Consider the following 9,028-nt stretch of genomic DNA (forward strand, 5'->3'; position numbering starts at 1 on the left):
CTTGTGCCCCCCAAGAGAGGGCTATGATGCCCCACTGAACCTTCTACCCTAAATTATAAAATCCTATACCATACCCTTACTGGATCCACAGGTTGGCTTCCATTTATAGGGACTTAAAAATTCTTCCAGCCAAAGAGCTATAACTAATAACTAGAATAAAAAATAGAGATGTTTAGGTTCAACAAACATTTCTTGATCATCTTACACATAAGCAGTCCCTTTGGAAGATTTTATAGGAATTGAGAAAAATATAAAACAAGTCCTACTATTTAAAAAAAGACTTCACTATCTGGAGATACAGTCATGGGTGTGGATTCAGATCAAATATAACAAGCTCTGGATGGACATATCTTAGAGAATATTATCTAACCCATGATGGATGATGGTTTTAAAGAATGCTTCTGATGTAGGAGGTTCTTAAGGGAAGTCATGAAGCATATATTTTTCAGGTGAAGAGGCATAGCATCTTGCAAACAAAAGGGAGTTATTATACCAAGAAGTCTATGTAAAAAGTAAGGATAGATTTGTGGAGGAAAACCTAAATGTTACAGTCAGAACATGTCCATCCAGGGTCTATAGAGTATCAGCTAGAGAGCATTAGGTGTGAGTTAGTGTTCACTGTAGCCTGTGAGAAGCAAGTTTCATGCTGGTGGGTAACACACTCAGATTTACATTCTAAAAAGATATTATTTTTGCAGTGGTGCAATATAATTTAGCTATGGGCAAAACTATAGCAATTAACACAGAGACCATGATAATGAACAGCAAGTTTTGATATTAATTATCAAGTAGTATAAAACGAAGACTCAAATGTGAGTAACAATGTCTCTGGAATTCTTTTTTTTTTTTTTTTTTTTTTTTTTTTTTTTTTTTTTTACCAATACTTAGATATGATTCCTCTCCTCTACCCCAAAGTTCCAGACTTTTGTTTTGTAGAAAATGATATATTTCTCATCTATTGTACATCTTCAGCTTCCAAAACCATCTGAAGTGTAGACTTAATTGCATCTAAACAATATCTATGGATGAGGCCTTCTTGTTGGTGGGGCAACCCTGTCAAAGGAACTGAGAGAGTGGCAAAATAGGATGTCCCCACAGGACAATGATCTTTTTCCTCTTGTGCAAGCCATTAGATTTCTGTAGGTTTGGGGGTTTGTATGTTTAAAAAGAGAATGGACTGCATCCAAGTCTGTGCTTTACACATATGTCCCACAAGGGACTTCCTTGCCAAGAAGGAAACTATCCAGGAAAGCCCAGTATCTGAAGGCAGGTATCTGTGAAGCTGCTTTGTCAGAACCAGGGGGGAAATTCCTAATTCCATACTCCACCCCCTTCAAGGAACTCTGAGATGCTTAATCAAACTCTGCAAGTTCTGAGAAGCATAATGTACTAATGATATATCTCAGTGTGTGATTTAGTCTCAATATAACTTCTTTACATACCACTAGTGTGTTTCTTGTACACATATTCACTTGCTTTGTGACTCAAACCATGAGCAGGACTTTTGCTTACTGCTACACCTATATTCCCTAGTGGCTTGGCAGAGATACTGAGTATGTATTCTGTAGCTCACAACAGGACTTTTACTAGGAATTCTATTAGAGAAATGCCAGAGTCCCTGCACAGAAATACATGTCAGCACAGGGTGATCCTGAAGTGATGGATGGCCTACTGGATACTAAACTTCCTGCTTTGACCTTGGAACCACCAAATTAGGAAACATTCAGCTTCTGTGATTCTTTCTGGTTAGGGGATGTGACAATGGCACTTCAAGATTCCTCAAGTTTCTTTGAAAGTTCTAACACACTGGATTCATGCAATATATTCCTATTGTACAAATGATAATAATTTCTATTTAAAAAAAAATCTGTCAATGCTCACACATTCCATGATAGATTCAGAACAGCAAAATGAAAATTTTATTATCAAAACAAGCAAACATTCACACAACCTTTTAAATTAACATCGAAAGCAAAATGATCAATGCCTCGCCATATGGCAAGGCGATCCTAACGTAGCATAATTGTATCAAAATTACCACAGAGCTAGCTCTCAGTTGATAAAATGAGTCCAATAACTGTTTTCTCATCTTGTTAGAGTGCTTTCCTATTCTCAGGGCAACACACACCACCACCACATTTTCTCTGTTGCACTTGATAAGGGCAAATTGGCACTGTGGGATGAAACTGGGCTTTGTTCAGTCCTGCAGTTCTACCTCCAATTGGCTGGAAGAGTTGTACAAATTGTTTTCCCCTCATACAGAGACACTTATCAAGGTCCAACAAGAAAGGTAATACAGCCCACTCTCCAGGCAGACAAATCTCTCAAAAGAGATAGCACCAAGCCCCCAGCATAATGGAATGGTGAGATTTTGCCAGTCTGTGGAATAAAGAACTTTCTGAAGCAGATTGCTTAATAAGGGGTACCCAACAGAGTCATTTAGTGAAGTATTTCAAAGAGCTATTCAACTGTGGCATTGTAACCTTTCAGAGCTCCTGGGAAGAGCCGCTCGCCGCATGGTTTTCCACTTGACTCTGGTTGCTTTTCCTCCCTCACATACTCAGTACCTCTAACCTTCATTAGAGTTTCCACTTAGTTAATCATTACCAAGACCCAGGTCTCATGGTTGAAAAAAGCCTTCAAAAGAAATAAACTCCATGTCCAAGCAAAAACTAAAAAAAGGATGTCCAACCTGCCACCAGGCCATGTCTGATTGCGAGCATCAGGGCAGGTGCATGGCACACCATTCCCATGTTACATTTAGACTTCTGGGCTCTTGATGTATTTCTCCTCTCTGTCTCCTCATACCACAGGCAGTTGGGGTTGGAAAGGACTCTGTGGCCAGATATCCCAATGCTCTTGCTCTACAGCCGAGGGAAATGAGGCACAGAGCACAGAAGATTTTTTTAAAGTTCAAACTGCTAGAAAGTAGAATGCTCGGACAATAACAAAAGCCAGTGATAGAGGCATTCGAGCAGCCTCCGTATCACGAGCTCTAAGATTATAGCTGGGTACCAGTCACACTATCTTCTATAGAAAACAATGTGTTAGACACTGTGCTAGAAGAGCGGTTGTCAAGCTGTGGGTTGCAATCCATTTAGTGGTCAAAGAATCCTTTCACAGTGGCCATGAAAGACCCTCAGAAAACACACATATTTATATTATGATTCATACCAATAGCAGTTATGAAGTAACAACCAAATAATTTTACGGTTGTGGGTCACCACAACATGAGGAACTGTATAAAAGAGTTGCAGCACTGGGAAGGTTGAGAACCACTGTGCTAAAGGAAGAGTCTGTCCTGTACAGCAAAGATGATCTCCATTCTTTCCAAGCAACTTGACAGACATGTTTATCTTCCTGCCTTAAATTGTGTTTCTATGAAATAAGAACAACAGCATTGGGTTGGGCAGTATTTGTACTGGAACTACTGTGTATCAGATGTATTCCTAGTCAGACACCATGGATAGACATCATTGGCTCTATTTTATAGAAGAATTCACTGAAGGATAAAGGTTGGGGGTGATTGGTTGAAGATTCTGCAACCAAAGTAGTGAAGATCCTGGATAAGAAGCCACATATGTGCGAAGCCAGAGCTAGTGATTTCCATAGCAAAGACCCAGTGAATGTAACTCAACTGCAGCCCAGTGTTATAGTTTAGGAGATATACTTCCATAAGTGTAATGCTTTATTTATTTTGTTGTACTGTAAATTTGTGATTGACACACCTGGCAGTTTTATATATTTATGGAGTATAGTGACATTTTTTTCTTATATTTTCTTTGAGTAGCCTCACAGTTTGTAAGTCTTAACTTGAGATCTTTGGTCTATCTGATTTTATTAATTGTGTATGGTGACAGAGACTAGTTTTTACTATAATTGGACAGCTGTAGACATAAAATATCATTGGAAAGAATTTCCTTTGCTCAGTGTGGCTCTTGCTGATTTTGTCTACAATGCATTTGTTTTAAATGTGTGCGTTTTTTTTTTTCTATGAGCTTTCTGTCTTGTTCCATTAGTCTATGTACCAATTGTTAGGCTGTTAATATGCATTGGGGGTACTAGTATTCTGTCATATGTCCTAAAGTCATGTGATGATAATTCCTAACTTTTGGGTTTCTGCTCAGGAGTGCTTTAGCTATTTGGGATCTTTCAGGATTCCTTTTAAATTCTGGAAGTGTTTTTCTCACATCTATGGAGATGTGGGTATTTTTGACAGGAATACCACAAATTGTGTTGACCAGTTTGTATTATAAAGACTTAACATGTAGGCTTTCTAATCTACAAGGAAAAAATGCATTCTATTTTCTGCATCCTCCACAGTTTCTTGCTTCAGTATTTTGTAACATTCATAAGAAAACATTCCCTTCCCTAGGAAATTTCATCCTACTGTCTCATAGATTTGGGTAGCTATTTTGAATAGGCTACTTGATTAGTGTATTTCTTTCAACATTTTGATGTTTTTTTCTGTTATGAAGCAGCTGAGCCAGGGAGATGGCTCAGCAGGTAAAAGCACTTGATGACAAGTCTCTTTACCTGAGTTCAGTTCCTGAGGTCTACATGGTAGAAGGACAAACCCCATTCCTAAAACTGCCCTCTACCCTCCACATGTACCCCAAAGCACACCCATACCAACACACACACACACACACACACACACACACACACACACGAAGTTTAAAATTGAAAATAAAATTGATTTTTGTATTTAAGAGTATACCTTCTAAGTTCATTTTTATTTCTAACAGGTTTCTGAAAGCATCATTTTGTTTTCCCATGCATAAACTCATGTTGTTAATAATCAGAGGTGATGTAACCTCTTCTTCGACTTATATACCCAACAGTTTCTTATAAAACAATTGTTTAAAAAAACTTTTGCTTGGTTCTTTGCAAATTTCACATGTACCCCAATCCCATTCATCTCCCCTTGCCTCTCCAACCCTTGCTACCCTCCCCCCCACCCCCCGCTGACACAAACACAGAGAAAAAAAATCTCATTGTGTAAGCTGTAGTGTGGCACAGTGTGTCCCACTGTATTTTCTTTTGTCCACACTTCTTTGTTTGCAGATGTTCACTGCAATGGCTCCTTGGTCTGGGTCAAGACCTCTGGCTTCTGCTAATCTATCAATACTGGATCCTCCCTGGTCTCCCTCTCAGATATGCTGTTGTTACCCTGTGTCATGGAGATCCTGTAGTTTCAGATTTATAAGACTGGCCCCTTCATGCACTCTAGTAGTTCATCTCCAGGGTAGATGTTAGGGTAGGTATATTCAAAGCCCTGGATCTAGGCCTGAGAGGTATCTGAGCTGGCTTCCCACTCTCATGTCCTTTGGGGCCTGTTCACCAGCAAGCCCTGCAACTAGGGCCAGGTGTACCCTGCTACCAAGATGAGGTGCAGGGCACAGTCTAAGAGTGTTACAGCTGGTGACGGGCTTGGCCAATTCTCCAACACTCATAACTCTGGGACCAGCTCCCCCACCTGCCATAAGTAATGAGGGAAAAGGCACAGAAGGAGGGTATCTCTCTATCATTCCTACTACAACACATCAGTCAAGGAGTAGGGCTCAATTTCCTGAAGCCCTGTTCTTGGGCCAGCTCACCTGCAACCTCTGTGACCAGGACCAGCCCTACCGTGATAACCAGGTGAGGTGCAGGGTTTGCTGTCTTGAGTGCTGCAGCAGGTAGGAGGTGAGGAAAAATCTCCTGTTCTCATAACCCCAGGGTCAGGTTTCCCACCTGGTGAGAAGGTGAGAGAGTATTTCTCCTTAATGCCACTACATGGGAGACAAATATCAGGGCCAGCTCTCCCATGATTATACACTTGGGCTGGCTCACCCACAACTCATATAATGTGTGGGGTCCATTCTCCAGAGTACTGTAGCTGGCTAGGAACAGGGTCAGCTTGCCTACTCTCAACATCCCAGGGTCATCTTTCCAACAATGCCCAGGTGAGGGTTGGGGTTTTACATAGCCCTCAGACATCAACATGTGCCTGGGCAGCAGCCCAGACCATGGACATCTGCCTGTCCTGTGATAGTAACATACTCCTGCTCATGTAGGGCCTCAGAACCAGATGTGGACCCCAGTGGCAGCACAGGCCACTACATTCCCAGCTACTCACACCAGGCTGTTCCTCACTAACATTGAGTTCGGTCTCTCTTGATTGTGCCCACATCCTTTTGTTTCTCTTTCTCTTCCATTTGTCCTCCACTTACTTACTCCTCTTAGTTACACTCTGAGTCTCTGTGTACCTGGGGTCATCTCAGGAGTGGTCCTTGAAGTGCTATGGCCAGCTTGTGTACTATGAAACTGGACAGGGGTCATCTTGGGCAGTCTGACCCCCCCCCCAGGGTGTGTGTGGCACTGAATTGGTGGTCATCTCAGGCTGCTCCCTGACCAGATTCCATGGTGCTTGTGTAGTGGTTTTCTTGAGCTAGCTCCTCACGCTGCCCAACCAAGTAGCCCCTTGTGAGGTTCATGTCTCTTAGGCTTATACTGGCCCAAAACAGGTAGTGTCAGAAGGGGTTCTTCTAGTCTCTGGCTTGCTCTTTGTTCTGGGAGCCCATCTAGTTGGTCATCTTAGGCTTGCTTTTTTTCCAGGGAATGTTAGGTTACTAATTATTCAGAAGTTTATAGGTCAGAACATTGGGCATAGACATAACCCCTCTCCTCTCTGCCACCTACTGAAGTACATGTGACACAGCAGTCACACCTGCAATACCTCCAGGGGCAGATGTAAGACAAATGTTAATGTAAATATCCTATATCTATACATCTTTTAGCAGAGTAGATCTACTGATTGACACCAAAAATCAAAGCAGGTAGTAAGATGCCAACATCATCTCTGGCCAAGGTAGGCCTGACTCTTCCCAGAAATGAGATGTCAGTACAGACCAAGCAAAGCTCACAGCTTCTATTTTGTACTGATGTTTCTAGAGCTCCCTTTTATAGCTTTCATGTCTCTTAACTTCTAGCATGTCTTTGTTCCAACAACATCAATTAGAGGTTGATGAGGACCTCATGCCAACTACATACAGGACAACAGCACAGAGAGACATTCTCCATGGACATGTAAGTCATCCTCTCCCCAGGGCTTAGCCAATGGGAAGTAGCAAGATACAATTGCTACAGAACACTTACCTTGATACAGAAACCAAGCATGACCTTTACTCTCACCAAGACTGCCTTGTGGGATTGAGCCAAGGTCACCCTTTAGGGACTGAGACACCATACTTGCTTTAGTCACCTTCCCTGGTCTCTCTTTGCTTATCATACTTCCTGTTACTCTGTGTTTTGACTACACATCACCATCACATTAGATTCTTCTCCTGGGAAACAAGATATAAAAGCAGCACAACTTCCATTGCTGCGCCAATCACTCAAAAGTTTTTTTTTGTACATTTATTAAAACAGAGTCTCCCTTGAACTCTAACTGAGCACAGCTATTCCTCAAACATGACAAAGCATAGATCTAACTCTCATCCATTTGCCTGGCTCTTTGGTGCTACAGAAATTCTTCACTCAACATCACAAAGAGAATTGGCATTTGCATCATCAGAAGCTAGAAAATAGAGGCTTATCATTGATATTTTCATTTCAGGCCTGAGGCAGATCTGCAGAACAAACAAAACAGATTTCTTTCACTTTAATCACCTGGACCCTCAGACATCAAACTCTCAGACTCATTTTCTTGTGCTCCATTCCAAAAATAATAAACATTGTACACCTTGTCAGGAATTAATCCACAATATTTGAGCTCTTAGAATTTTCTAGAGAAGTACGTCCATTTGTTATCTCCTCCCAGACACTATGAGGCACTATCATCATCCTTACCCTCTGTTTTTAGATGCAGAGACAGAGTATATAGAACACCTATGCTACGTACCCTGGAACAAACAAAAACAAAACAAAAACAAACAAAAAAAAACAAAGCAAAAAGTTGACTTGGATTCTGGAATTAATCATCAAAGAATCTGAACCATTAAATATCACATAAATGTTCCATGCAAACAGTAAAGTGTTGTCATACATTGGATTTCCACATATATTTATCAAGTAGAGTATAATAGTGTAGTATTTACATATATCCAAATACCACATGAGACCTTTGTTTTATCTTACAAAACAAAACAAACAAACAAACAAACAAATACAACAGTGAGATCAACTGTTCTCTACTGGAAATGAAACACTTTGGGTGAACAGAAAGACTAACTAAAATTTCCAGTCTTCTTTGCTTCTGGGTGAAAGCCATGTAATTAAATGCTTGTGCAATGGAATGTGAGAAATAATAAATCTCTTTGTACCAGGAATTGAGCGTGTGCACATTCTACATATTCCCTTCCTCCTCTTTGCCAAGAAGAAATGTGATTCAAATGCTAGAGGGCTACAAACTGATGCTAGGACAGACAATTGACACCTGAATGACCTGTAGGAAAGACCCCAGGGAGGATGCCGAATATGCTATGGTTGGACCATGAGTGAGATGTACACAGTTGCTATCTCACACCTCTGGGTATTAATATTCATTTACTAGCACAGAAAAACCTAGCCTCATTCCCATCCCTCATCTATGCTATATGTAGAGAATTACCTGAGCTTACATTTTATAGGTGGAGAATAAGAAAGTTTGGATTAGATTTGTCAATTAATTATCAAGTTTCTTGCAATAACTTTAATCTGATTTGTCAGCTATTCGAGTATAAATCTCACCTGTCACATTTATTCATCTAATAATGAGTTTTTAAGTAACTATTAATTTTCAGCAACAACACCATGATCAGACATATGAAGATGCACATGGTTTCTATTCTTGAAAAATCAAAATCTAGTGGAGAAGTTAGGTGCATCAGCAGGTAGCTCTCAAAACAAGCCACCCACCACAATGATGAACTGTGTATTTGGAGAACTTTAATAATCAAGAACCAGTGAATGACAGCCTTAGGAAATCTAAAAAAAACTTCAAGGGACATATTATGTAACATAGAATCTGAAAGAAAAATTAAGGACCTTGGTAGGAAGTAAGGGC

At 40.5% G+C, this 9,028-nt stretch overlaps 1 non-coding gene across 1 annotated transcript; it reads right to left on the reverse strand.

Annotated features, from left to right (window-relative positions):
- Positions 1-6,602: 6,602 nt before the first annotated feature.
- On the reverse strand, positions 6,603-6,734 carry LOC117713205 (small nucleolar RNA SNORA17). Its single transcript, XR_004607384.1, has one exon. It is a non-coding gene; the product is annotated as a small nucleolar RNA SNORA17 (small nucleolar RNA).
- Positions 6,735-9,028: the final 2,294 nt, after the last annotated feature.

Source organism: Arvicanthis niloticus, chromosome 7, assembly GCF_011762505.2.
Source record: "Arvicanthis niloticus isolate mArvNil1 chromosome 7, mArvNil1.pat.X, whole genome shotgun sequence".
In the NCBI taxonomy this organism is placed as follows: domain Eukaryota; kingdom Metazoa; phylum Chordata; class Mammalia; order Rodentia; family Muridae; genus Arvicanthis; species Arvicanthis niloticus.